Genomic DNA, 16,314 nt, shown 5'->3' on the forward strand with positions numbered 1-16,314 from the left:
GGTCCCCTTCCTCCTTGTGTGCCTCTGGGATCTCCCCCCAGGGGGGCCTGCTGGGACCCCCGGCCTCGCAGACCCGACCCTGCTCACTCCTCTGATCAGGTCCCCTGGGTGACACAGTTCTCACTGCCTCGCTCCCGGGAAGCCTGGGGCTTAGAAGGAAAACCCAGACCCGGGACCCTGCCTCAGGCTGCCAGGGGGTGCCCTGAGCAGGATCCCGGCAGCTCCCACAGCAGGTGTCCTCTCTCACAGTCCTGGAGGCGGCAAGGCCAAGGCGAAGGTGAGGTTGAGTTGCACTTTTCTCTCCATGGCTTGCACACAGCGGCACAGTTTGACGATGCTTTGTCCCCTCCCACACTTAGGTTGAAACCGGTGCCAGTGTCATGGTGTGGAGCCCTGGGGGGGGTGTTTAGGAGGTGTTTTGGGTCATGAGAGCTGACTGCCACCCCAACACACACACACACACACACACGCACGCACACACCCGAGCTCTGTGTCTCTAAGGACCGGGTTCATTCTGGAGAGAGGGAGCTGGTGTCTTTTGGGAGCAGGTTAGGGAGCAGGTGCGCACGGCCCTTCACAGTCTTCTCAGCAGCGCTGTGGCTCAGCACGTGGCTCTCGGACTGCGCAGCCTCCCGAGCTGAGCCGGCTGCAGCCACCCCCCCCTCCCAGGCTCACGTGCTCTGTTACGGTGCCGGGAAGGGACCGAGAGTACGGCCTCCCCTCTCCATGACCTCCCCCTGCAGCTTCTGGGTCTGAGTCTCCTCTCCTTGTCAGACTCCAGCGGATCAGAGCCCACCCTGAGGACCCCTGGAAGGGCCCTGTCTCCAGCCACAGCCACATCCAGACGTCTGGGGATGAGGGCACTCACGTGCGAGGGGTAGGCATGGTTCAGGCCCTAACAGACTGACTGGCCCTCCTGCTTCTTCCCTCGCTCCCAAGTCTGTTTTGAGAAGAGGAGCTGGGCTTGGTCTCTCGGGCCCAGCCCCAGCCCTCACTTCACTGTTGAGATCCAGCCGTCGCCTGTGATGCCCTCCAGGCAGCCCAGCCCTCTCTGGGGGCCTCAACGTGCATCCCCTGGTCCTGCCTGGGATGAAAATTTCTGTGGTGAGGCCCCAGCCCTTTGGGGGTGTCTCTGCTACCCAATTAATGTTTGCTGTTATCTTTTCTGGACTTGTCCCTACATTCTCTATCTCTTTCCAACTCCCGTGGCCAAGTCTTCTACATAGCAGCCACCACCCTGTAGCCCACATGGGTGGCCTTGGCTTCCTGGGTGCCCTGTTGAGCCCACACACCCTTGACTGAACCTGGCTGGGACTCTAGATCCAACGCAATCTCCTTCGGCGATTCCCATCACAGAGGGACAAAGTTCTCCGACCTACCAGCGTCTTCCCGTGTCTCAGGAGTCACTTGCCTTCCTCGATCCTAGCTTTAAGGTGAAAGCTGAGAACGTAGAAAGTTGTTAGGGGAATTTGAATCAAGAAACTTTGCCTACAAATGAGAATTCATCCTCCGACCTGCTTCACTGCACCCCTGCAATATCTTTTGCTAAAGAGGAAAATATTTATTTAAGATGTATTAGCCGGCACCGCGGCTCACTAGGCTAATCCTCCGCCTGAGGCGCCGGCACACTGGGTTCTAGTCCCGGTCGGGGCGCTGGATTCTGTCCCGGTTGCCCCTCTTCCAGGCCAGCTCTCTGCTGTGGCCCGGGAGTGCAGTGGAGGATGGCCCAAGTGCTTGGGCCCTGTACCCCATGGGAGACCAGGAAAAGCACCTGGCTCCTGGCTCCTGCCATCGGATCAGCGCGGTGTGCCGGCCGCAGAGCGCCGGCCGTGGCGGCCATTGGAGGGTGAACCAATGGCAAAGGAAGACCTTTCTCTCTGTCTCTCTCTCTCACTGTCCACTCTGCCTGTCAAGAAAAAAAGAGATGTATTTATTTTTTTGAATGGTAGAGTTATAGACAGAGGAGGAAGGGAGGGAGGGAGAGAAAGAGGGAGGGAAGGAGGGAGAGAGAGAGAGAGAGAGAGAGAGAATATCTTCCATCCATTGGCTCAATACCCATATAACTGCAATGGCCAGGGCTGGGCCAAGTTGAATCCAGGAGCTTGGAACTCCATCAAGGTCTCCCATATGAGTGGCAGGGGCCCAGGCCCTTGGGCCGTCTTCTGCCGCTTTCCCAGGTGCATTAGCAGGGAGCTGGATTGGAAATGGAGCACCGGGTGTCCAACAGGTGCCCATATGGAATGCTAGCCCTGCAGGGGGCAGCTGAACCTGCTACCAGAGCAGCAGTCCTGGGAAGTGGCTCTTACGCGCGTCTCCTTGCTGCAGACTCCCTGCCTGTGTGGAGCCAACACCCCAGAGCTCTCTGAAGAAGATAGAAATGTATCCGAGGAGAAGCTACAGCCCCAGCTTTCCCCGGACTGATTGCTCTGTCAAGGGCAGTCCTCTGAGCCATGGGGTCCTCTGTCTGCTGACCTGTGACAGGGCATGTAGAATGCTTGCCTTCCCTATGCTGCTTTGAGCCTTGCAATCTTCGTAAACTGTAAAGGATTAATGCAACTTTAAGTTTTAGAAGACAACCATCCTAAGACAACCTGAGAAGCGGGGAAGGACCGAACACATTGAATGATTACCCCAAGCAATTCTCAGCTCTGTGAGAAACCAGCTCTAGGAATTATAAGAGCAGACAGATTTAATCAGGAGATCTACAGAAGCAATCAAGATCAAATGAAGTGTAATTATGGTAATCAGTTCATGAACTTTAATGCCATGTTCCTAATTTCAAGTATTATGAAGTCCCGTACAGAGAATCAATCTGTCACTGCGAAGCTAATAAAGTCCTCCTGGCGGTGGGATGCGGTCCCTTTGACGGGAAAGTTGTCATTCTTTTTCATCAGAGTCTTCATTAGCTTCACTGTTTTAAAAGTTTAATTACAGTGAATGAATCCTGATCCATAGGTGATCCTACATAACAGATTTACCACACCCAGCTTCACAGCAGAATCTCTCCACGAAGGGCTCGGTAGCCACAGCGCAGGCCGGGACTTGTGGGTACGAAGCGCCGTGGGGAGCCGCGCGTGGGGCAGCGCGTCTCAGTCTGCAGCTCCAGCTCTGTTTCTGTGCCCACTGCCTCAGTGTCCGTGTCCTGCAGGCTCCAGTGGAAGGCGTGGCCCGGCAGAGACTGAGCCGTGCAGCCCACGGGCCAGCACTGGCAGCTGGAGTTGACCCCCAGTGTCCCCGAGGCCTAGGAGGCGCATGGAACGTGGCCTCTGCCTGCCGTGGCTGCCTGCTTTCTGGGCCTGAGCAGGTCTCCACCTGGGTCCTTCTGCTGGACGTTTTCTCTGCCTGGAACTCCTCCTCCTGATTTGCCTGGCTGTCTCCCATGCAAAATGGCACCCAGATGTCACAGAGAAAGTCGCAAGGCTTTCTCTGATCTCACAGAGCAAACTTGGAGCCCCTCCCCAGGGACCCTCGATCTCGTTTCGCACCTGCCTTTTCTCTGGTGCTCCTCCCTGTGAATTCCCTTCCTTACAGGGAGCCTGGGCTCTTCCACGTGTGCGTCTCTGCGTATTTATTCCCCGTGTGCCCTGTAAGATGTGACGTCTCTGAGTTCAGAGCCTGTTCTTCCTTGCCTGCTCGCTCGGTTACGTCAAGGACTAAAGGATGCCTGACATCAGCAGGCATCCCAGGAACACCTGCTATGAGAATAAATAGTTAATTAGCAAATGTCCACAGCATCTTCTTCTGAATGAAAACACATCAATAAAGAAATCATATTTTATTGTATTATTTTATTTGAAAGGCAAAGTGACAGAGAGAGACAGATCCTCCATTCTCTGGTTCACACCCCAGGACTGGGCCAGGCTGAACCCAGGAGCTCAGAACTCCATCCGGATCTCCCACATGGGCGGTAGGGCCCCGGCACTTGGGCCATCTTCCTCTGTTTTCTTGGGCACAACAGCAGGGAGCTGGATCAGAAGCAGATCAGCCAGGACTCACACAAGGACTCTGATCCAGAGGCCAGCATTGCAATGGTGCCTTAATCCATTGCAGCACAATGCCAGCTACAAATGAATCTTATTTTAACAGGTTAATTCAGGTAACCTTTTCCACTTATGATCTTATGTTTTTGATATAACATAAAAAGAGAATTCTTCTAGAAACCAGTTTCCCTCAGATGTTACCTTTTAAATCAAACAAGACTTCTGAAGATGTAAACCCCTTTTAGCTTGAGAGGTTTTGATGCTGTTGGGCCAGGGTGAGCCTCAGCGCCTTTAGTCTCTGACCTTTGCATGAGTTTGTGTGGCTCCTACGTCCTGGCGGGAAGCCGTCTTCAGAAGCTCCGTCCTCGACAAGGATCCACTCAACTCATCATCTGTAGGATGCTCCACATAGCCTATTAGAGAGGAGAGACAAAGAGGACAACCAGTCCTTGGGGCCATGGTCGTGCTCTGAGTAGGTGCATGGTGGGCGTGGGCTTTGTGTGGAGCCTGGGCCATGCCCCTCGGGTTCCTCTTCATTTACAAGAGCTGAGTCCACTTGGTCCTCCACTGAAGGCGTGGTCCTGCCTAGACCCTCAGACACACCCTATGTACAAGGGTTGGGACAGGAAGACCCAAAGCTCATCATGCTGGATCCCAAAACCAAGCCAGACTGCCTTTGTGCATCTTCTTAGCGTTGAGGTCAAGTCTGGCCACAGGCCCTCTCAGAATTCCATTCCTTGGCTGTGTTTGCTCTTGACAATTCTCCACTTCTCCCCGTGGGAGCCTCCCGAGGCCACTACTCTGCAGGCAGTGTCACTGCTGTCCACTGCTGACTGTATTTATTGCCACCACAAATGCTTCTTCCTTTCTATCCCTCATTCTGTTCATTCTGGTTTTTTTTTTTTTTTTTTTTTTTTTTTTTGACAGGCAGAGTGGACAGCGAGAGAGAGAGAGAGAGAGTGAGAGAAAGGTCTTCCTTTACAGTTGGTTTACCCTCCAATGGCCGCTGCGGCCGGCCCACTGTGGCCGGCGCACTGCAGCCGGTGTACCGCACTGATCCAAATCCAGGAGCCAGGTGCTTCTCCTGGTCTCCCATGGGGTGCAGGGCCCAAGCACTTGGGCCATCCTCCACTGCACTCCCGGGCCACAGCAGAGAGCTGGCCTGGAAGAGGGGCAACCTGGACTAGAACCTGGTGCCCATATGGGATGCCGGGGCCAAAGGCGGAGGATTAACCAAGTGAGCCTCGGCGCCGGCCCCCTGAATTTTGTCTGGATTCTGAGAGGCACCCCCTAGATCACTGCAATTTCCCAAGTGATGAGTCTCTGCTATCTACAGGGGTCCCTTCGGCCACGTCTGACGGTTCATGCTAAGAAGGTGACTCTGGGTGACGTCCGATGGCTGGGACTTTGGGTATGTGATATCATCCCCCACTTCAGGGAAGGAAGTGGCCAGGACATGGAGTCCAGATGGGCAGTTCCATCAGTTGCCCGTATGCAATGAAGCCTCAGTACCCACTCTCGGTACCGAGGCTTGTGGGACGTCCCAGGTTGATCTGTAGCACAAGACGCTGGGAAGTGGCACAGCCTGGGGATGACGACAGCTTCGCCTCTGGAAATCTCCCAGCCTTCCCCTGAGGCTCCTCCACCCTGACTGGCTCTCATTTGTGTCCTCTGATCACGGTAAGCTGTCGTTACGGGTACAGTGCTGTCCTCCGTACTTTGAATCATTTTAGAGAATTATTAACCTGAGGGTAGTCATGGAAAATCCCTTATTTCATAGCCAGCTGATCTGGAATGAGAGTGGCCCCAGGGAACCCCAAATTTGTGGCTGCTATCTGAAGTGAGAGTAGGATGGAGAGGGATTCCTTAGACCGTGCGGTTTGTCAGAGCTAAGATCCTGGCACCTAAGCCAGGGCCATGAAGGTTGGCTCAGTGTCATCTCCACGTCTTACAGTCTCAGGTCTCAGATCTGTGCTCCATTTGGAATTTGTCTTTCTATACAGCGTGAGTTGAGGGCTTAGGGCTATTCTTGTGGAAGGATGTCTTGCTGTCTCCTAACCATCAGTTCAGAAGATTTTTCTTTCCCCTATGAAGTTGTCTCGGGCATTTGTCAGAGTCCCTCGGTCACAAGCAAGCCTTCTTTCCAGAATGTCAGCTCTGCTCTGTCGATGCTCTATCTACACTACACCAGTACCAGGCTGGCTACACCAGTACCACACTGGCTACACCAGTACCACGCTGGCTACACCAGTACCACGCTCGCTACACCAGTACCACGCTGGCTACACCAGTACCACGCTGGCTACACCAGTACCAGGCTGGCTACACCAGTACCACGCTCGCTACACCAGTACCACGCTGGCTACACCAGTACCAGGCTGGCTACACCAGTACCACGCTCGCTACACCAGTACCAGGCTGGCTACACCAGTACCACGCTCGCTACACCAGTACCAGGCTGGCTACACCAGTACCACGCTCGCTACACCAGTACCAGGCTGGCTACACCAGTACCACACTGGCTACACCAGTACCACGCTCGCTACACCAGTACCAGGCTGGCTACACCAGTACCACGCTCGCTACACCAGTACCACGCTGGCTACACCGGTACCAGGCTCGCTACACCAGTACCACGCTGGCTACACCAGTACCAGGCTGGCTACACCAGTACCACGCTGGCTACACCAGTACCATGCTCGCTACACCAGTACCACGCTGGCTACACCAGTACCACACTGGCTACACCAGTACCACGCTCGCTACACCAGTACCAGGCTGGCTACACCAGTACCACGCTGGCTACACCAGTACCACGCTCGCTGCACCAGTACCACGCTGGCTTAGTCACGTAGATTCTGAGGAAGCTGTGCAGTACAGAGCGTGCGTTGCTCAGCCTGTCCTCCTTCTTCAAGACCGTTTTGGCGATTTTGTGTTCTTTGACTTCCAGATGAGCTCTAGGATCGGCTTCTCATTTCTGCAAGGGGGCTCTCTGTTACAGGGTTTATGCTGAACCAGTAGGTCAGTCTGCAGAACACTGCCATCTTCCAGCCCTGGCTGCAGAGGAGAGTAAGCCAGCGGCTGGAAGATCGGCCTCTCTCTCTCTCTCTCTCTCTTCACACACACTCTCTCTCTCATTCTGCCTTGCTTCCTTTCAAATAGATAAATAAAAAATCTCTTTCAAAGAGGATGTTGCTATCTTAACAATATTAAGTCATTGGACGCATGGATATGGATTTTTTCTGATTTAAGTCTACTTTAATTTCTGCCAACTCTGTGTCTTGTACATGTCTTGCACTTCTTTGGTTTTATTTATTCTTGAATGTTTTCTGGTTTTTGATTTTATAAACAGAATTGCTTTCTTCATTCCATCTTTAGATAATTTATTACTAGTGTATAGAATATAATTGATTTTTGTAATTTGTGTTATACCCACAGCAAATTCTAACTGCAAATTTTGTTTGAAAACCCCAGACAGATCATAAGCCCCTTGAAGACAGATATTGTCTTGTTGTGAAATAAACTCAGAACCTGAACAGTGACAAGGATGTAGTTGGTGAAAATTCAAGTATCTATTTAATCTTGTCATCTTTAAGGTACTCTATGAGAGTCTATGGCTCATACAAAGTATAAATGAACAGCTTCTACCTTAGTGTCTTTTTTTACAAATTCATTTGAAAAGTGCAATTAGAGAGAGAGAGAGAGCAAGCGAGCAATCTTCCATTAGCTTGTTCACTCTGCAGTGATTACAATGGCTGGGGCTGGGTCAGGCTGAAGCCAGGAGCCAGGAGCCAGGAGCCAGGAGCCAGGAGCCAGGAGCCAGGAGCCTCGTCTGGGATCTCATGTGGGTGCAGTGGCCTATCTACTTGGACGATCTCCTGCTGCCTTCCCAGGTCATCAGCAGAGAGCTGGAGTGGAGGTGCAGCAGCTGGGACTCCAACCACTGCCCACATGGGATACCGGTGTCACATGTGGCAGCTTAACCTGCTACTCCACAATGCTAGGCCTTGCTTTAAGGGTCTTAAAACTTGTTTAAAACTGCATTTTGCTTAGGGCAAACACTGAAAAACGTCATGAGGTCCACTCCACCCCTGTTGTGACTCACCCCCGTGATGGCACAGGTCCCCTCATGGGCTGCATTCGCTTTACCTCTCCTGGAGTGTCTCATCATTCCATGGCACTTAGGTGCTCTGGTCCTGGGTGTGCACTGCTGCACATGGAGGCACCGAGTCTTTGTTGGATACCAGTCTGGGTATCTTCTTACAGTTTCAAACAGAAGGGTCTGTAGAGGCAATGCTTACCCCTAAAGGTTGAGACTGGGATGGGATTGCTAAGACCCCTTCAACTGTAATGTCCCACAGATATGAACTTGGTGGCTACCAGATATGACTGCATCTCAGGCAAGAGCACGTGTCTCTTTCTAGGTGGCTGTCTATCACATTTGCAGCTGTGCTGGGTAATAAGCCATCTGTGTTACCTATAAACAGGATTCCCGTTGACTGAACTTGCCCTTGGCCCTAAGACACCTGTCACTCTACAGTCTACCAGAGCTGGTGCAGAGGGGGTTAGGCAGGGCTGTCCAGCAGCATGTTGGGAATTCCTCCCTGATAGCAGAAGATTTGTCTCATTTAAATACTTGTTGCTGTAGGTATGACAGATATTTCTGACCAAGCATCTGATTAATTTGCTCTATTTGGATAACATCTTAATGCCTGTCAGTGAAAACGAATTAGCGCTAGAAGAAAAAAAAATGAAAAGGTAAAGCTATCTTTATTAAATTTTTGAATCAAAGGCTGCTCACTGGTTTGATTAGATCTTTCATATAGTCCAGAATTACTGAGACTAACTTTCAATTTTCCTTTTCTAGTCTGAGGAGCGAAAGTTTAGGCCAAACATGACTTACTTTGCTGCGGCAGGTAAGTCACTGCACCAACGCAAATCCGACAGCGTTTTATTTTGTGGGGTCACAGAGCAGTGTTCTCGAGAGCCTCTGACCAGAGGCACCTCTGGGAGTTACACTGGCAAGTGAGCACCAGGGGACAGCACCCGCTGTGAGCCGGTCGTCCGGCTGTCGTCTCGGGGAGGCGGGTGGAATGGTGGGAAACGCGGCTGAGCCGTCTGATGCGGCCATATGTGTGTTTTCTCTGGAGAAGGCCCAGCAAAGCAGATGGCTCCCCCAGGAGAGCGTAGAACGAGAGTGCCAGGGCCCGTGCAGCATTCGCAGTCTGCAAGCAGCAGTTAGCTGACCTTGGCCACGCGGACATACGCATCACGTTCTCTTGGCCAAATGGAATGGGGACGGTCCTCCAATCTCCTTACCTGAGGAGCGATTCTTGAGAGCGGCTATGTGTTGTGGGCTTCCTCTCCAAGTGCCTGAATGGCCAGAGGGGACAGAAGCCAAAGCTGAGAGCCAGGAGTGGTCCAGGTCCCCCACATGGGCGACGGGGCCCCCATCACTTGAGCACCCTGCTGCCTCCCGGGTGCGTACTAGCAGGAAGATGCAGCCAGGAGTCAGAGGCGGGCGCCGATCGCAGTGCTCTGGCATGGACCCGGGGGTCTCGACTGCTGGTCGTAATGTCCGCCCCCTTCCTTCTTATTGTGCTGAGTCTTGGAACCCTGATGTGTGTTGTACCCCACATTCCGTCTCATTTCAACCCAGCAGCATTCCCAACGTCACATGCGGCTATTTGAGTGGAAAGCGCCGTTATGTCAATTTCTTAATAAATATCTACGTTGTAGGAGCATAAAGTTTGAAATAAACTATAATTGAGAATCCCCAGATTGCTATCTTCATACAATTAAAGGATGATTTTTTAAAATTTATTTTAGCTTCTGGATGTTCCTCTTCGCTTGGTGTTGCTGCCACGCGTTCGGGCGCTAGAAGGCGGCAGTGGCTTTGCCGATCACCAGCTACGGCTCCCTGGCGGCCCCTGGAGTTGCGTTCCGCTGCGATGTGGGTGCGTACAGAGCGCTTTCCTGGGGGCGGAGGCAGCCTTGGGATTCTGTAGTTTCACACACCGCTAGGTTGGGCTGTTTGCTCTGCAGGGAAGGTGACCGAGTAATAACACCCAATTCATGCAGGCACCTCCCGGGAGACTAACTCCTCATCTTTAATTCTCCGGACGTTAGAAGAAGAGAAAACACACCAAGACTCAAACGCCTGAAATATTACTTTCAATTTAGTTTAGTGTATATGTATGTGTGTGTGTGTGTGTGTGTGTGTTAGTTCCCCTCTTCCCAAAAGCAGACCCTGAGATGTCATTTAAGCACAGATAGTGTTTGGGGGCTGTGTGAGAGCAGGCGGGCACTGCAGGGAAGAGAAGCCAGAGAATGGAACCTTTCTCCTAAGACGCCCTTGGCATTGAATCCTGAAAGGAGAGCATGAAGAATGGAGTGTAGCACCAGGCTGGGATGGACGGAGGGATCAGGACTGGGGAACACACACATCCCAGTGTTCTGGCCAGCAGCACACACAGCTCCCTGGAGAGGTGCACACGCACATTTAAACTGACCTGGACAAGTGAAGCACCAGGTCACAGAGGCGTGGGTGAGCCCCGGCCATGGCTGCTCTGACAGCCCTTTGTCTCCACGTAGGACAAAGTCCTAGCGTTAGTGTCCCATCCAACCACGCTGGCCCGGGAAGGGAGGCTTCATGCAGTGTCACAGGGTTAGGAGATGGGAGCGTAACCGCCACTCTGCAGTGAGGAAATCGAGGTCTTTGAGACAGCCGTGGCCCGAGGTTGTCACGCTTGGAAAGAAGGCAGGAAGCAGTCAGAGAGACCAGGAGCCGGGGCCGCCTGCCTCCTGTGCCCCAGGTGGGTGTCGTGATGGAGTCGCTCCTTTGAGGATGGCTGCAAGGCTCTACCCAGGCTGCTCAGAGGCGACTGACGCCCCTGGGGGGGTACCCCCACCTGGCTGCACAGTCAGCCTGCTAATTTGTCAAAGACAGTTTCTCCGTGGTGAGGTTCGCAGCTCTGCTCTGATCAGAGCCAGTAAGTGCTCCGTGACCAGAGCAGCCAGCGCGAGAGCGTGACGCTGAGAGATAAGGGTTGGCAGACACCCCTCTGGGTGCGACGCACCTGGGCACGGGTCAGGACGGCGGAACTCGCTCATTCTATGTGTAAGACTTAGTGTTAGACATTGGAAGCATGTGCGTCTCTGTTCCCATGGTCTAGAGATACACGCTGCTTGGGGATTGTAGCTCCCCGGGTACAGTATGTGGGTGAATTTATATCATCAACCAGTTGGAACAGTAAGCCAGTTTTTTTCTTTCCATGGGTCAAATCTGGAAAAATAAACAACTCTGTTAAATAACTATTTAGCACTTATTATTGGTTAACTACTGGACAGAGAGAAGAGGGTGGAGATGTAAAGAACTGTGTTAGAGTTTTAGAACTCAAACGTCAGGACGTGTCAAAGTCGTCTATGCACAGATATTTATCATGACGATCCTATGTGTCCGATACGGGAATGGGTACTGGGCTTCCCCTGGGAACAAGGTAGATGTGGATGGGTCCCAAGCAGGTGAGAAACAGATGAGTGAGAAAGAAACCCAGACCATAGTGTGGTCCCAGGGGTGACAGGGAGACACCGTGTGTCGGGACTCGGAACGTTTCTGTCTGCCGTTGTGGCCAGATTGGGTGGGGACTTGTGTGTCACCAGCCTGCAGATGGGAACGAGAGACAGCACAACAGGCTGACAGTGGAACAGGCAGGAGGAGGCATGTCCCGCAAGCCCAGGACAGCAGGTTCCCGCACTGGCGCTGCGTCCTGCTTGCTCAGGTGGCTGGAGCTGGGTGTCTAGAGCGGGGAGTGCTCCAGCAGTGCCTTGTTTCAATAGGACGGGACTAAGAGAAAGTATTGTGAACACATTTCTTGGAAGATAAATATCGTAGGCAGGAGTGGGGAGTGGTGGCTTGCCGTGGTGCATAATGGGGTCCTTTGTCGCTGTACCGGAGGGTCCGGCTGGGCAGGTCTGAGGGGCTGGCGTGGCAGGTGCATCCAGAAATCCACTTGCAAGAGAATCTTCCAGTTAAGGACTTATTTCAAGGGAAGAGAATCAGACCTTAAAGCTGAAAGGCAAGAGCAGAGTGATGGGAGTGATGAGCCATGGAAAACACGCAAGTTTGACACCAGCTCAGCAATCGAAGGAGGCCTCTCGTTTTGGTCGTAATTGAGAAACGGTTTAAAATAAAATACAACCAGGCTATTCCACCAAAACCCATATAAGTGAGAGTAAGCCAATTCTGCTGAATCAGGGTGGTAAGAGGAAGAAGCGTTTCCTCTAAGCTTCTCCCCGGCTGGGGTGACACAGGGGCTGGGGGCTCTGCAACACGGGTGGGCAAGTGGCAGAAGTGTCTTGGCACAAGTGGCTGGCGCCCACAGCAGTGGCAGTGCGTGGCCAGGGTGTAGGAGGGCAGCATTTGACGGGTGACGATAGCAGTGGCACCTGGCAGCGCTGCCCATGGCTGCTGATGGCCGTGTCCACGAGGATGCGGGAGCCTCTGGGAGAGTCTGAAACACCCTCGTGGCAGAGGCGAGGCTTTTACGAGAGCTGGCTCTCTGTGTGGGCAGGAGGAAGCCAGAGGCAGTAGAGTGACATAGGGAGGGAACCCGTCCCTTTGGGCTCCCAGTGGGAGGATGGCAGGGGCGTCAACGTGACCGCCTCCACGTGTCTGAGCTTCTCTGGCCCACTAGTGTCAGGATGTTCACAGAGATGTTTTGCGCGTGTGGTCGGATGTCTGGCATGCAGGGCGATGTTTTCTTCTACTCATTTGTACGCATTTCAGCGCGGCAGCCTTGGGGCTGCTGAAGACGAGCGGGGCTCACCCCTGCATCCTGATTCTCCTCACTGTCCGAGCTCATTCCAAGGAGCCTCCCAGCTTCGACTTCAGAAGAAAGGATCGCAGCCCTCAGGAATGCCCCGCAGAGTCCTGGACAAGATGACGGATCCACCTGCTCCGGCTGCCTGCATTGCTGGTGCAGAACATCTCTCGTCACGCAGGGCAGCCTCTGTGGGCTTCGAGCATTTGCAGGCTCTTCCCTGGGGCTCTTCCAGCCTCTAGCGCTCCACTTCCTTCCTTCCTCTCTGCCAGCATCCGCTCCAAGGTTGCTATTCCTGCCCCCGTCTTTCCCCACACTTACTGTGCGATTCCCGACCCGCTGCCATCAGGAATTCCCCCCAGGAATTGCTCCTGGACTCGGGGCTCTTCTCTTTCCTCCCTCCCTGGTAGTCCGGCACTGCTTCTCTGGAGTAACCTCTCCTAAAGCAAGCCCTGCGGTGTGACGTCCAGGCTGTGCCCCTGCGCTGCCTGCTTCAGAGGGCGAAAGTGAGCGCATCTGGATGTTGGATCCAGAGGCAGAGATGCGGCCTCAGGGGCGGGGGTCTGAATCCCGCAGGCTGGTGGCGACTCCGGTTCCTGATAATTGACCGACAGAATACGGAGTCTCCTCACAGCACGAGAAACTGAGAATTTTCCAGACTGAAAGGAACGGAGTTCATTGAGATTGACAGTCATTAGTGATTTATTCCAGTAGGACCGAGTATGATAATGAGTGGGTGAAAATTTATGGAGTAAACAGCCTTTCAAAGCCCTGAGAGTGAATCCGAGCCTTTTTGTGCCTTGTGCTGAGTGACTGGTATTAGACATTCAAATCACTCTTCCCCACACTCATTATGTGCGGTTTGAATAGACTCATGTAATCCTTACCTGCTGTGTTCTTCTGCAGCTAATCTATTCCAACACCAGAGGAATCACAATGACTGGGGAGCCCGAACGCTTTCCGTAACCTCTGCTGTTTGTGCCGTGACAAAGTTAGGGAGCGTCTGCATTTAATTACGCGGTGTTGGACTTCAGCAGGAAAGAATTCGGTTTTGTAAAATAACAAATTTTGGGTAATTGCATGCATAATCGATGCATATTTTGTCCATATTTTTTCTCACCAGCCATTACCCTTTCCCCTCCCCAAAGGAAAGCTGCAGTTTTGAGGGCTCTGTTCTTCCAGCCTTAATTAACAGCAAGAAAAAAAAAAAATGGATCGAACTTCAGACATTTTTTTTCCCTTTGGCTTTTCAGATCACCTTTTTGCTTTTCACTTGAAGGTCGCAGATTTTGACAGCTGAAGCAGTTTTCCCGGGTCTTCTTCCTGGCCTGCTTCTCTGGATGAAGCTTGCATTGTGGTAGGTGACACATTTTCTTTTGGTTGGGAAAAAAAATTACACAAAATTATTTTATTGTCTGGGGTTGAGAGTAAAATAGGCAGCCAGATGGCAGAGAACAAGTCCTTGGCCCTGAACCCACGCGACCTTAATGTCACCGTAGCCATAGGCGAAGCAGCTGGCTCCAGGCTGGCAGCCATTTACTTGGTGCAGAAAATAAGAATAAAGTTCTGCCTCCAGCTCTCAGACGTGGCTGAATTTTCCTCTAAATTATTGTGTTCGTTTTAGCCTCAGCTTTCTGGGTCTAATACTAAAACACTAAGTCCCAGCATCCTTTATGCTGTATATTTTTTAAAAAAATCATTCTTCATCCTTCCTTCTCTCACTGCTCTCAGAATAGAGTGATTTACATGCATAGGGTCAAGGAAAACTCTTAGCAGCTACCAATTTGACCCGGTTGGGAAAACGACAGCTTTGGCATCTCCCTGTCCCCACAGCACTCCAAGCAGCCTTGTTTCTAACTGCTCTGAGTACATGGCTTGCACAGAGCGCTTTATTGAAGAAAGTGGCCTAGATCCAAAATGATTGTGCGAGTCACTGAGGAAGTCTAAGGGGCTTCATTGTCTAGCAGGATCTGCAGCTCAGAAGTGGTAGGGGCTGCGCTTGGAGTCACAGCGCTGAGAGGAACGTGGGCTGGCGTGGATGTAGGCTCTCTCGGGTCCTATATCCAATGCCCATTGCCACCGTCCCGGCTTCATGCAGTAAACCAACCTCAAGGTCAATGTAGGAGGCAGCCCAGAGCAGTCACAGTCACAGGAAATACGCAGTTGGCGTCACCATTTTTTTGCCTTTTGCCTAAGGAGCTTATCTTCACAAATCCAGCTTGTCACAAAGGAGTGGTAAATACAGGAAACTTCACTATCATCAGCTGTGGGCCAATTATTTCGTTTCAAGGTTTATTGATCCAAATTCCTGTAAAATTGCACGCAGCCCCCAGGCGTGTGCAAGCCCACGCTCTCCGAGCTGCTTACCCTGGTCAGCAAGGCACGAGCACTTGCAGCTGCCTCCAGCCTCCCGGCCCCACCTTCCCCAGTGTTAAGCAAGAAACACAAAACACATGGATGCTTATGAATTATTCAAGCCCCAAGAGAAGGCCATTCGATACTGACCCTGCTCAATCCCTTCCCATCAATCTGCATTTCTAAATCTAACCCTGGGAAAGTCAGGCTCCCTCATACGTGCGAACGCAAGGCAGTTCTGATTTGCAAGCCTAGAGAGGCCCTCAAATAAAAAAATCAATTCAAACCCAATGTGACATTTCGGTTTTATTAAGTCAGCGTTGTCTGGCCTGCATTATTTAATAGGGTGCGTGCATTATGACCTCTGAAGAGTTAAATCGCATGAACGGCGGGGCAGAACGCTATCCATTTTAATTTCGGCTTTAATGATGGGAAACGCAGAATTCATTTTTTGCAGGAAGAAGGCTCTGAAATGGTTTTCCCTTCAGCCCATCCCACAGGAGGGAGTGGGGCTTCCAGAACTTGCATTGACTTCATTTTGGGTTCACCACTCATTTGCTTAAGCATTTAGAGTTGATACCCCAAGAGAACACCGCTCAGAGTGCTGTGATCTGCCCTGACTTCCAGGTACAAGGGGACACCCAGGTGACTTGCAAGGCTGAGCAATCCTGACACAATGAGCCGCAGGCCACACCCACAGACGCTGGTGGGCGGAGCTGCTTGCCCGAGAGCTTGGTGGGCCATCCAGCAGCTCCCCGAGCAGCTCAGGAAGAGATGCAAGGGAAGCCACCGGAAACACTCAAAACTCAGACTCAGTTTGGGGGTGAGCTCTGTGTCTGTCAATTTGATGGGTGGCTTTTATCCCCTAAGACTCTACTCGGGGACTCCCGAAAGTTAGTGGCAAGCAGAATTAAGAGGCGAGTTTATCTTGACCCAAAAAGGTTTCGAAATCCGTGTGTTTGAGGGGTCTTCAGAATTCATGGCAAATGCACCTGATGAAAAATTGAAGCCTGCATTTCAAAATACCTTGCTCCAAAGCAAACTTAAGTCTTAATTCCATTTCCACAAGCTTTGTGGAGTTCCCGCTTGTTGATTGGTTGGTTGGCTTCTCTAACAGTGGAATGCATTTAGACTAGAGACAGAATCATCTCCTCTGC

This window comes from Oryctolagus cuniculus, chromosome 12, assembly GCF_964237555.1.
Source record: "Oryctolagus cuniculus chromosome 12, mOryCun1.1, whole genome shotgun sequence".
Classification (NCBI taxonomy): Eukaryota; Metazoa; Chordata; class Mammalia; order Lagomorpha; family Leporidae; genus Oryctolagus; species Oryctolagus cuniculus.